The 9982-nt window shown below is 42.9% G+C and overlaps 1 protein-coding gene across 3 annotated transcripts in view; it reads left to right on the top strand.

The window, feature by feature from the left end:
* Positions 1-943: 943 nt before the first annotated feature.
* Positions 944-9982, top strand: part of RALBP1 (ralA binding protein 1) — a 57319-nt gene continuing 48280 nt past the window's right edge. Inside the window, exon 1 of one of the 3 annotated variants that reach the window (XM_041761218.1) lies at positions 944-1089. The gene's annotated coding sequence lies outside the window, so the exon portion shown is untranslated. Of the gene's footprint in view, positions 1090-1402; positions 1608-9982 lie in introns of those variants that run through there. The other 2 variants (XM_041761198.1, XM_041761209.1) reach the window with 2 other exon arrangements.

Raw genomic sequence — 9982 nt, 5'->3', positions numbered from 1 at the left:
TCAGTGGTCAGCCGACACTCTTCTGTCGCCAGAGGGGCAAAAAAGAGCTTCTCAAACCGTCAGAAAAACAGTGGCTCCCACAGACCACGTCGGTATCTAATTCCAGGAGACTCTTCAAATTCAGGCTTAGGGGAATGAACTTCACTGGGTAGAAAACGCAGGGTATGGGCAGCCCGGGTGGCTGAGTGGTTTAGCGCCTGCCTTTGGCCCAGGGCATGACCCTGGAGACCCAGGATCCAGTCCCGCGTCGGGCTCCCTGCGTGGAGCCTGCTTCTCCCTCTGCCTCTCTCTGCCTGCGTCTTTCACGAATAAATAAATATTAAAAAAAAAAAAAAAAAAAAAAGAAAGAAAACGCAGGATACAAGGGAGAGACTTGTTCTCAGATCTGTTAGCTTATCTGAGAGGTATAGCGCAGGACAGATTACATAGGTTAATCGACATTATACAATGAATCTCTCGAGAGTATCGCACGTAGGAATGGAAATGATTGGGAAGAGCATTTAACCCAAATCATTCCCCTAATAATTAGCCAACCTTTATCAAACAAGAACACCTCAAAAGACCCGATTTCCAGCCATGCATTAGCAGAATAATTCTTCAAGCCTCGCTTAGGTTTCCTGGGGGGAAATTCAGTCATTTTCAGCCTTCCCTGCAACTCAGTTATTTCTCTCCGCAACCTAACCACGCGGCTGGGCAGTCCTCATTCAGGTGTTCCCTGCAAACGTGGAGCCAAAGAGGGCGGCGGAAGACGGCCCCGCAGCCCAGCTCGAACCGAAGGCTGGCCCTTGTCAATTCAGGAATTCTCGGCGGGGTCTGCACACACAGCTCCACGCAGATTTCCCCTCGGAGGCCCACGGCCAGAGTCCCCACCCAGCCCAAGGCCGGGAGGATGCCCCACCCAGGGGCAGGCGGGGCCGGCCCCCGAGGCTGGTCTAACTGGTTAGGACGGCCGAAGCCTGCTGGCACAAAAGGGCTGCACTTCGGGAGCTGAGGAGCAGTCGGCCAGAGCGTGGAGAGAAGAGCGCTTCCCTTTCTCCAGACCACCGGAGGCGCTGCCCTCCAACGCGTCCTCAGCGATCTCCGCTCGTGGTAGGTGCTACCTCCCACCCAGTCCCCCAAGACCAGGAACTGCGCAGGCGCCCGCTGAGCCCTAGCGCGGCGCATTCTCTCGCGCGCTCCCTCAGTCTCCTCAGCGAGCCTCTGGGCCGAAGTAGGCGCGGTGCTTCCTGGGTGTTGTAGTGTGGCTCCTCGACGGAGGGCCCTCTTGTAAACTGGGCGCTGGGCGTCCGAGAACTACGCCTCCCAGCGTTCCGCGCGCGAGGGCACAGGGCGTTTGCCCTTGGCGGCTTTAGCCGTCAGCGCCGAGAGGAGGACCCCGGAAGCCGGCAGCGGCGGGAGGAGGGAGTGCGCTTGCGCGGTGGGCCGGCTCGTCGCGTTCTGTCCCAATCATTGTAAACAGGCGGAGGCTGGGGCGGGGTGGGAATGGGGCGCCCGAGGCCGGCTAGGGGCGCAGCGCAGGAGGCGCCTACGGTGGCTGCGGCGGCACGGTGAGCGCGAGGCGGCGGCGGCTGCGGCGGGGGCGGGCGGTCGCGCGGCGGCAGGCACAGGTCGGTGGCGGGCAGCGGCGGCGTGCAGGGGTCGCGGCGGGCCCCGCGCTCCGGGGGAGCCTCTCCTGCCCGCCCCGCCGCGGCGTCTGTCAGGCGGCGCGCGGGGCTGGCGGTGGGGGTGGGGGGCGTGGCTGCCCGAGTGCGGGCTCTTCCCCGGCAGGCTGCTCCCCGGGTGTCGCCCGGCTGCCGGCCGTTCCTCCCACTTGCCGGCCGGGCCTCCCTCGTGGCGTCGGCGTTTGGGATTCGGTGCTCTCGGGGTCCCGAGGAGGGGAGTCGGGGGCCGGCCGCTCCCCACGGAGTCCCCAGGCCTCGGCAGCGCCGGGACGGGGGACTCCGCCTTTTATGTAATCACTCTTTCCTCGTCGCCCCCGGAACATTGACCGGCCCCAGGACTGGCCCGGGTCACCGGGACTAGGCTCCCGGGGTTTCCCACCGCTGGCACGGAAGCCCGGGCGCTCCTCTGGGTGCCGCGCTCTTGCGTTCAGGTTTCCCTGCGGATGGACGGACAGATCTGGAGTTGAGAATTCTTTTTACAACTCAACTTCGAGTGTGCTTGTGCCAAAACGCTCTTATTGAGGACACTTTTTTTTTTTTTTTTTTTAAATTTATCGTTGTAGGAGCGGAACAGGTTTTTCAAAATATTCCATACCTCAGTCTTAACCTGAAGTAATTAAACGCTGTTTTGAGTTTGGGGGTTCATTCCTTCAGGGCCTCCCTCTTGGCCAAGCAGCTTGTTTCCTCTAAGGCCTGGTAGAGTCTTTGAAAATAGTTAAAATGTTAACTCGAGATACTTTGAGTGTGCCTTGTGAGAGAGGCACAGTCGTCTGGACGTGGAGTTCACACATCATCCAGCCTCATTAGAAGAGCTTCCACTGAATACTTTGTGGAGTGGAGTGGGCATGCTCGCTTGCTGCAGCACTTTCCTGGCATTCCATCATTCTTGGCAGTTACTCATCAGGTATTTAAGTGGTGGTAAGGAGCACGCTGACTTTTGGGTTGGTGATCATGGAGGCAGCACTTCTAACGGAAGAAAATGGGACTGTGAATAAGAAAAGTAACTTCCCTTGACGCCTTTCCGGTTGTCTTGGTGATTTGATAGTTCCTTTCTGAGTGTCTTTCTGAAAATGAGTAATTGCTGTAAACGGTACTGGCAGTCGGAGAGGTAGGAAGGAAGTTAAAGTCGTTCCCACTTTTTCTAGAGTGACCCATAGATTTACGTGGGTGGACTGGTTTAATAGTAACTAACAACCGAGAAGTAATTCTTTGAACAAAGTGTCTCGAAGCAATGTGACATACTTGGCTCTTTTAAAAATAGTATCTCTCATTTTAGATCTAATTTGGAAAACTAGAAGTAGTATCAGAGAATCAATACCAACTTTAATTTGCACCCTTATATTTGCACAGCTGTTTGCTTGGCAAGGGGAGATGGGGCTTGAACATATTCAAAAGTATGTTCTTTTTTTTTTTATTTTATTCATTTATTCATGAGAAACTCAGAGGGGAGGTGGAGAGAGGTAGAGACACAGGCAGAGGGAAGAGCAGGCTCCATGCAGGGAGCCTGTCGTGGGACTCGATCCCGGGTCCCCAGGATCACAACCTGGGCGGAAGGTGGCACTAAACTGCTGAGCCACCCGGGCTGCCCTGTTCTTTCTTTTTTTGAAAGAAGATTCCTGATAGAAACTTTAGTATATGTGGAAGGAATAAAGAAGAACGCGGATCATTTAGAGGAATTACTGTGTTAGCAGGTACTATGGCAGGTGAGGAGGACTTACAGATGGATAAGGCCGTGCCTCTGCTTTCTGGGTGATAAGACTTTATCTCTTACTTGAACTGTTAGCAAGTACAGTATGTTTTTAAGATTACTTAGAGAAAGTATGGGGGTATTGAGGTGTACAAAGGAGATAGTGATCAGTTTCCTAAGGGAAGCGAGAGAGGGAGGAAGGTGGCAGTGGTAAGGAGAGGGGGTGCAAACAGTAAGAATGGGCATTTAGGTAGAAGGAACAGTGTGAGCAGAAGCATGGGAGTCTCCGCTTCCATAGTGAGTTGTAGGATCTGCAGGTATAGCTAGTGGGCAGGGGCCAAATTATGGATGGTCTTATACACGGTTGAAGTAATTTCAACTTTTGTCTTACAAGCAAATAGAAGTCACTGAGACAGGATAGGGAAAACAGAGGCCTAAGCCAGCTCAGCCCATTTTAACTCCCTGCTATGTGTCTAGTGTTACATTAGGTACTTTATGCTTTATGTCCTTAAACTTGAAGGTTTAGGCATGACTGAGGCAGAAAATGAGGAACTTAAGGCAGAAGGAAAGCTGAATGTGATTAGAGAGCGTGGAATACTTTGGAGAGCTAGAAGCCATTCTCTGCAACTATAGCATTGGATTTATGGTGGTGAGTAGCACAAGAGGAGGCTGCACAGATAGATCCTTGAGTATTGCATGACATTCTAAGGATTCTAGAATTTTTTTCCCTAGAATATAGATAATAGAGTTTATGGATTTTAATCAGGAAAGAGTCATAAAATATTCATCTTAGATCATTCTGGTATTGTAGAGTGCAGATTTCAGAAGGGATGGAGGGAAGATACGGCAGGGTGCAGAAAGACTGGTTAGGAGTTTTTGTACTAATTGAGGGGACAAAAAAAAAAAGACAAAAAAAAATTGAGGTGACGAGTAAGGCCCTCAGTTAAACTAAGGCAGAGTCAGTGGAGATGCGAAACAGTAGATTAATAGCACAAACATTTAGAAGGTGGAATTCAGAGGATTCAGTTACAGTTGGATTTTAACTTGGATCATTGAATAGACAGTGGTAAACTGCAGTTGATCCTTGGACAGTGTGAGGGTTAGGGACACCAGCCCTCCCCTTGCAGACCTCCCCCTTGCAGTCTAAAATCCGCATATTACTTTTGACTCCCCCAAAACTTAACTACTAATAGCCTATTGTTGACTGGAAGCCCTACTGATAACTTTAGGTCAATTAACACATATTTTATATATTATGTATTGTATACTATATTTTTACAATAAAGCTAAAGAAAATGTTACTGAAATCATAGGGAAGAAAAAATACATTTATAATACTGTGTGTATATATATATATATATATATATATATATATAAAACAACCAAACACATTTGAGTAGACCCACACAGCTCAAACCCTTGTTGTTCAAGGGTCAACTGTACTGACACAGGGACTTCAGGAAGGGGAGCCAACTGGGGGGAGGAACAGTATTTCAGCTTTTGGATATGTTGAGGAGTTGTCTATGAAACATCCAGGTGAAGCATCAGCTATAGAGTTGGGTGTGTGGGTTTGGAGTCGAAGAGAGAGGTCTTGCTATGAGGGTCAGCAGGCTATATTATAGGTGGTAGCTGAAATCTTTGATTTCTGTAATACCATGTAGGAAGAGCTTACCAGTGGAGTGTAGTTCTGGAAATAGACAATGGAGAATAACATTTAAAGCCACATAGAGGAAGAAGACTTGGAAAGGGAAATTCCTAAGTATTTAGAGATGCAAGGAAGTCATGAGAAAATGTCACATAAGCCAAAATGTAATCATTTCAAAGGGAAGCTATGCTTCACTACTAACTCTCCAGAAAAAAGAAAAAAATTTTAAAATAGGAAGCTGTACTTCAAATGCTTTGAGAACTTGAGTAAAACAAGGATTATTAGGAGTCTGTTGAATTTGATAACTAAGAACAGTTTTGTAATCTTCTACTTAATGCTACCATTTGGGGAAGGGGCTAGTTTCTTTGAATTAGGAAGTTAATGGGAGATCAGAGAGTGAAGAAAGTAAATGTGGATTATTTCAAGAATAAACAAATCTTAGCTGTGACGGGAAGACTGGAAAGAGGTGTTAGCAGATGGTAAAAAGGTTTAAGTGAGTGATTTTTAACATGGCAAAGACTTGAACCTGCTTTTTTCTTATTGAAATGTAATTCATATAAAATTCATCCTTTTAAAGTGTACAATTCAGTAGTTTTTAGTATATTTGCAGAATTATGCAGCCATTTCCACAGTCAACTCTAGAACGTTTTAATTACCTCAAAAAAGAAACCTTTTACTTATTATCAACCACTCACCATTTCCTCTGCTCCCACCCATTAGCAACCACTGATCTGCTGCTGTCTCTTGATTTGCCTGTTCTGGACATTTTATATAAATGGAATCACATATGTGATTATTTATGACTGGCTTTCTTTTCTCAGTATAATGTTTTCAAGGTTTATCCATATTGTAGCATATGTCAGGACTTCATTTCTTTTTATTGCCAACTAGTTTTCTGTTCCTGAGTTATACCATGTTTTGTTTATCCGTTGATCAGCTGGTGACTGTTTGAGTTGTTTCTACTTTACAGCTATTGTGAATAATACTGGTACTGATACTCATGTGCATGTTTTTATGTGGATGTATGTTGCTCCTAGGTGTATACCTAGGAATAGAATTGCTAGATCATATGGCTACTCTTATGTTTAACGTTTTGAGGAACTATCAAAGTGTTTCCCAAAGCAGCTGCACCATTTCATTTATGTAGTGTAAGGATTCTGATATCTCTACAACTTTACCAACACTTGTTATTTTCTGGCTTTTAAAATTTTAGCTGTCCTAGTGTGTGTGAATTGGTATCTCATTGTGGGTTTGATTTGATGATGTTGGCCATGTTTTCGTGTGCTTATGGCCATTTGTCTATTTTCTTTGGAAAAATATCTATTCATTTTCTTTGCCCATTTTACAGTTGGGTTGTTTGTCTTTTTGTTGTTGAGTTGTAAGTGTTCCTTTATATATTCTGGATGCTAGAACCTTTTCAGAATATGATGTGCCAATATTTTCTTCCATTCTTTAGGTTGTCTTTTTACTCTCTTGATAATACCCTCTGATATACAAAATTTTAAAATTTTGATGAAATACAGTTTATCCATTTGCTTCTTTTGTTATTCATGATTTTAGTGTCATATCTAAGAATCCATTGTCAAATCCAAGGTTGTGAACATTTACACTATACTCTCTTCTAAAATTTTTTTTGGTTTTAGTTTTTATATTTAGGCATTGATTCATTTTGAGTGAATTTTTGTGTATGGTCTGAGGTATGGGTCATTTTCTTGCATATGGAAATCCAATTGTTTTATCCCCATTTGTTGAAGAGATTATTTGAAGAATAAACAAATCTTAGCTGTGATGACTGGATATTCTTTTTGCACTGAATAGTCTTGACACCTTTATTGATAATAAGTTGACCATAGATGTTTGGGTTTACTTCTGGGCTCTCAAGTTGATTCCATAGGCCTATATGTTTATACTAACGTCAGTACCACATTGTTTTGATTACTCTAGTTTTATTGTGCCTTTTGAAATCAGGAAATGTGAGTCTTCCAGGTCTGTTCTTTTTCATTTTTTGTGTGTGGTTATTTAGGGCCCATTGCAATTCCATATTAAACTGAGGATCATAAAACAAAACAAAACAAAAAAACCAAAACAACAAAACTGAGGATCATCTTTTCCCCACAAACAAAATTTTTTTAAAAATTTCATTTTTGGAATGTTTGTTGCTGGTGTGTGGATATGTACTTTATTTTCTATCTTCATCTTTTTTTTTTTTTAAAGATTTTATTTATTCATGAGACACACACACACATACACACACAGAGGCAGAGACACAGGCAGAGGGAGAAACAGGCTCCATGCAAGGACCCCGACGTGGGACCTGATCCCGGGTCTCCAGGATCACACCCTGCAGCACTAAATCACTGCGCCACCGTGGCTGCCCTATCTTCATCTTTGATCCTGTAACTTTGTAAAACTCGTTTACTAGTTCCAATAATTTTCTAGCATATGCTTCTTGTTTTCTGTGTAAGATCATGTGATCTGTGAACAAATAGAGACAATTTTAATTCTTTACCAATGTGAATGCCTTTTATTAATTGATTTTTATTTTTTCTTAATTGCCATGGCTAGAAGTTCCAGTTCAGTATTGAATAGAAATGGCAAGGACAAGCCTTTTTGTCTTGTTCCTGGTCTTAGGACAGCTTCCAGTCTTTCACCATTAACTGTAATGTTAACTCTGCATTTTTCACTGATACCCTTTATCAGTTGCCTTCTGTTCCTAGTTTTTCAAATGTTCTGTTAAATGTTTGTTAAGATTTCTACATATTTTTTAATTAAATTTTTTTCCTGTTAATGATTTTCAATGTTCTTTCATTGTGGTTGGAGAACATACTTTGTGTGCTTTAACTCTTATAAAATTTATTCAGGTTAGTTGATAGCCTGACATATGATCTGTCTTAAAGAATGTCCCAAGTGCACTTGAGATGAATCTGTATTCTGCTTCTGTTAAGTGGCATGTTCTGGAGATATCTGTTAGGTCTAATTTGTTTGAAGTATTGGTCAAGTTTTCTCTTTCCTTATCGATGTTTTGCCTAGTTGGTTTGTCCACTATCGAAAGGGGGACAGTGAAGTCTTCAACTATTGTTGAACTGTTTTTTCCTTTTGATTTAGTCAGTTTTTTTCCCCCTTGCCTTTTAAGGTTCTGTTATTAGGTGCATATACATTTATAATTGTTATCTTGTTGCTCTACCATTTTATCATTATGTAATACTCTTTATGTCTTATATTTTATTTTAAAGCATATTTTGTTTGGTATTAGTATAGTCAATCATCTCAGTTCTCTTCTGGTTACTGATTACATGAAATATCTGTTTCCATGCTTTTATTTCAACTTGTGTCTTAGAACTTGAGTCTCTTGTGGGCAACATATAGTTGGATCTTTTTTTTTTTGAGATTATATTTATTTATTCACGAGAGGCACAGAAAGAAAGGCAGAGCCTAGGCAGAGGGAGAAGCAGATTCCCCACAGGGAACCTGATGTGAGACTTGATCCCAGGACCCCTAGGTTCACCACTTGAGCAGAAGGCAGACACTCAACCACTGAGCCACTCAGGTGCTCTACTTGGGTCTTTTTTTTTTTTTTAATCTGTTTTGCCATTATCTGCCTTTTAATTTTGGGAATTTAGCCCATTTAATTTTAAAGTAATTACTGATTAGGAGGAAGTTCTGCCCTATTGCTGTTTATCTTTTATATATTTTAAATCTTTTTTATTTTTCAATCCTTTCATTATTGCTTTCTATGTTTCTTTGCAGTGTACTATTTTAATTCTTTACATTTAATTTACTATGTAATTTACTATATATTTTTGAATTATTTCTTAGTGGTTGCCCTGGGATTCCAAGGAACATTTTAATTTGTAATAGTGTAGTTCGGATTAATACCAGTTTAATTTCAACAGTGTATAAAAGCTATTCCTATAGCTCCATTCCCCCCCAATGGTACTTTTGTCACAAGTTGTATCTTTTTTTTTTTCTTTTTTTAATCTATGTATTCAAGAGAGACACAGAGGGAGAGGAAGAGGCAGAGACATAGGCAGAGGGAGAAGCAGGCTCCATGCAGGGAGCCCGCTGTGGGACTCCCATCTCAGGACCCCAGGATCATGACCTGAGCCAAAGGCAGACACTCAACTGCTGAGCCACCCAGGCTTCCCACAAGTTGTATCTTTATACATTGTATGCGCATCTCATGTGAAATTGTTGCTTTATGCCATTGCCATTCAAATAAAAAAAGAGAGATAAGAGATACAAAAGAAAAATACATTTATTTTTTATATTTTCTAAAGATTTCATTTACTTATTTGAGAGAGAGTGAGTACACAGGTGGGGGGAGCAGAGAGCCTTATGTGGGGCTTGATCCCAGGATCCTGAGATCATGACCTGACCTGAAATCAGATGCTTAACTGACTGAGCCACCCAGGAGTCCTGAGAAATACATTTATACTGTCTTTTGAAATTGGCATGTCTTTTATATTTACCTATGTAGTTACTTTTACCATTGTTCTTTTTTTTTTTTTTTAAAGGTTTTATTTATTTACTCATGAGAGAGACAGAGAGAGAGGCAGAGACACAGGCAGAGGGAGAAGGAGGCTCCATGCAGGGAGCCTGACGGGGGACTCGATCCCGGAACCCCAGGATCACACCCTGGGCTGAAGGTGGTGCTTAACTGCTGAGCCACCTGGGCTGCCCTGTTCTTTATTTCTTCATGTGGATTCAAGTTACTGTCTGGTTTTCTTTCATTTCAGCATGAAGGACATCATTTAGCATTTCTTGTAGGATAGATCCATTAGCAATGAATTCTTTCAGATTTTCTTCCTCTGAGAATATATTATTTTTTCTTTTAATTTCGAAAGATAATTTTACAAGGTAAAGATTCTCAGTTGACAGGTTTTTTTTTTTTTTTTCCTTTTAGTACTTTGATTATGTCATCCCACTGCTTTCTGCTTTTATGGTTTCTGATGAGAAGTCAGCTGATAATGATAGTTAGGATCCCTTGTA

The sequence above is a fragment of the Vulpes lagopus genome, chromosome 1 (assembly GCF_018345385.1).
Source record: "Vulpes lagopus strain Blue_001 chromosome 1, ASM1834538v1, whole genome shotgun sequence".
Lineage (NCBI taxonomy): Eukaryota > Metazoa > Chordata > Mammalia > Carnivora > Canidae > Vulpes > Vulpes lagopus.
The sequence above is the reverse complement of the archived record's forward strand: the minus strand, read 5'-3'. Positions and strand labels throughout refer to the sequence as shown.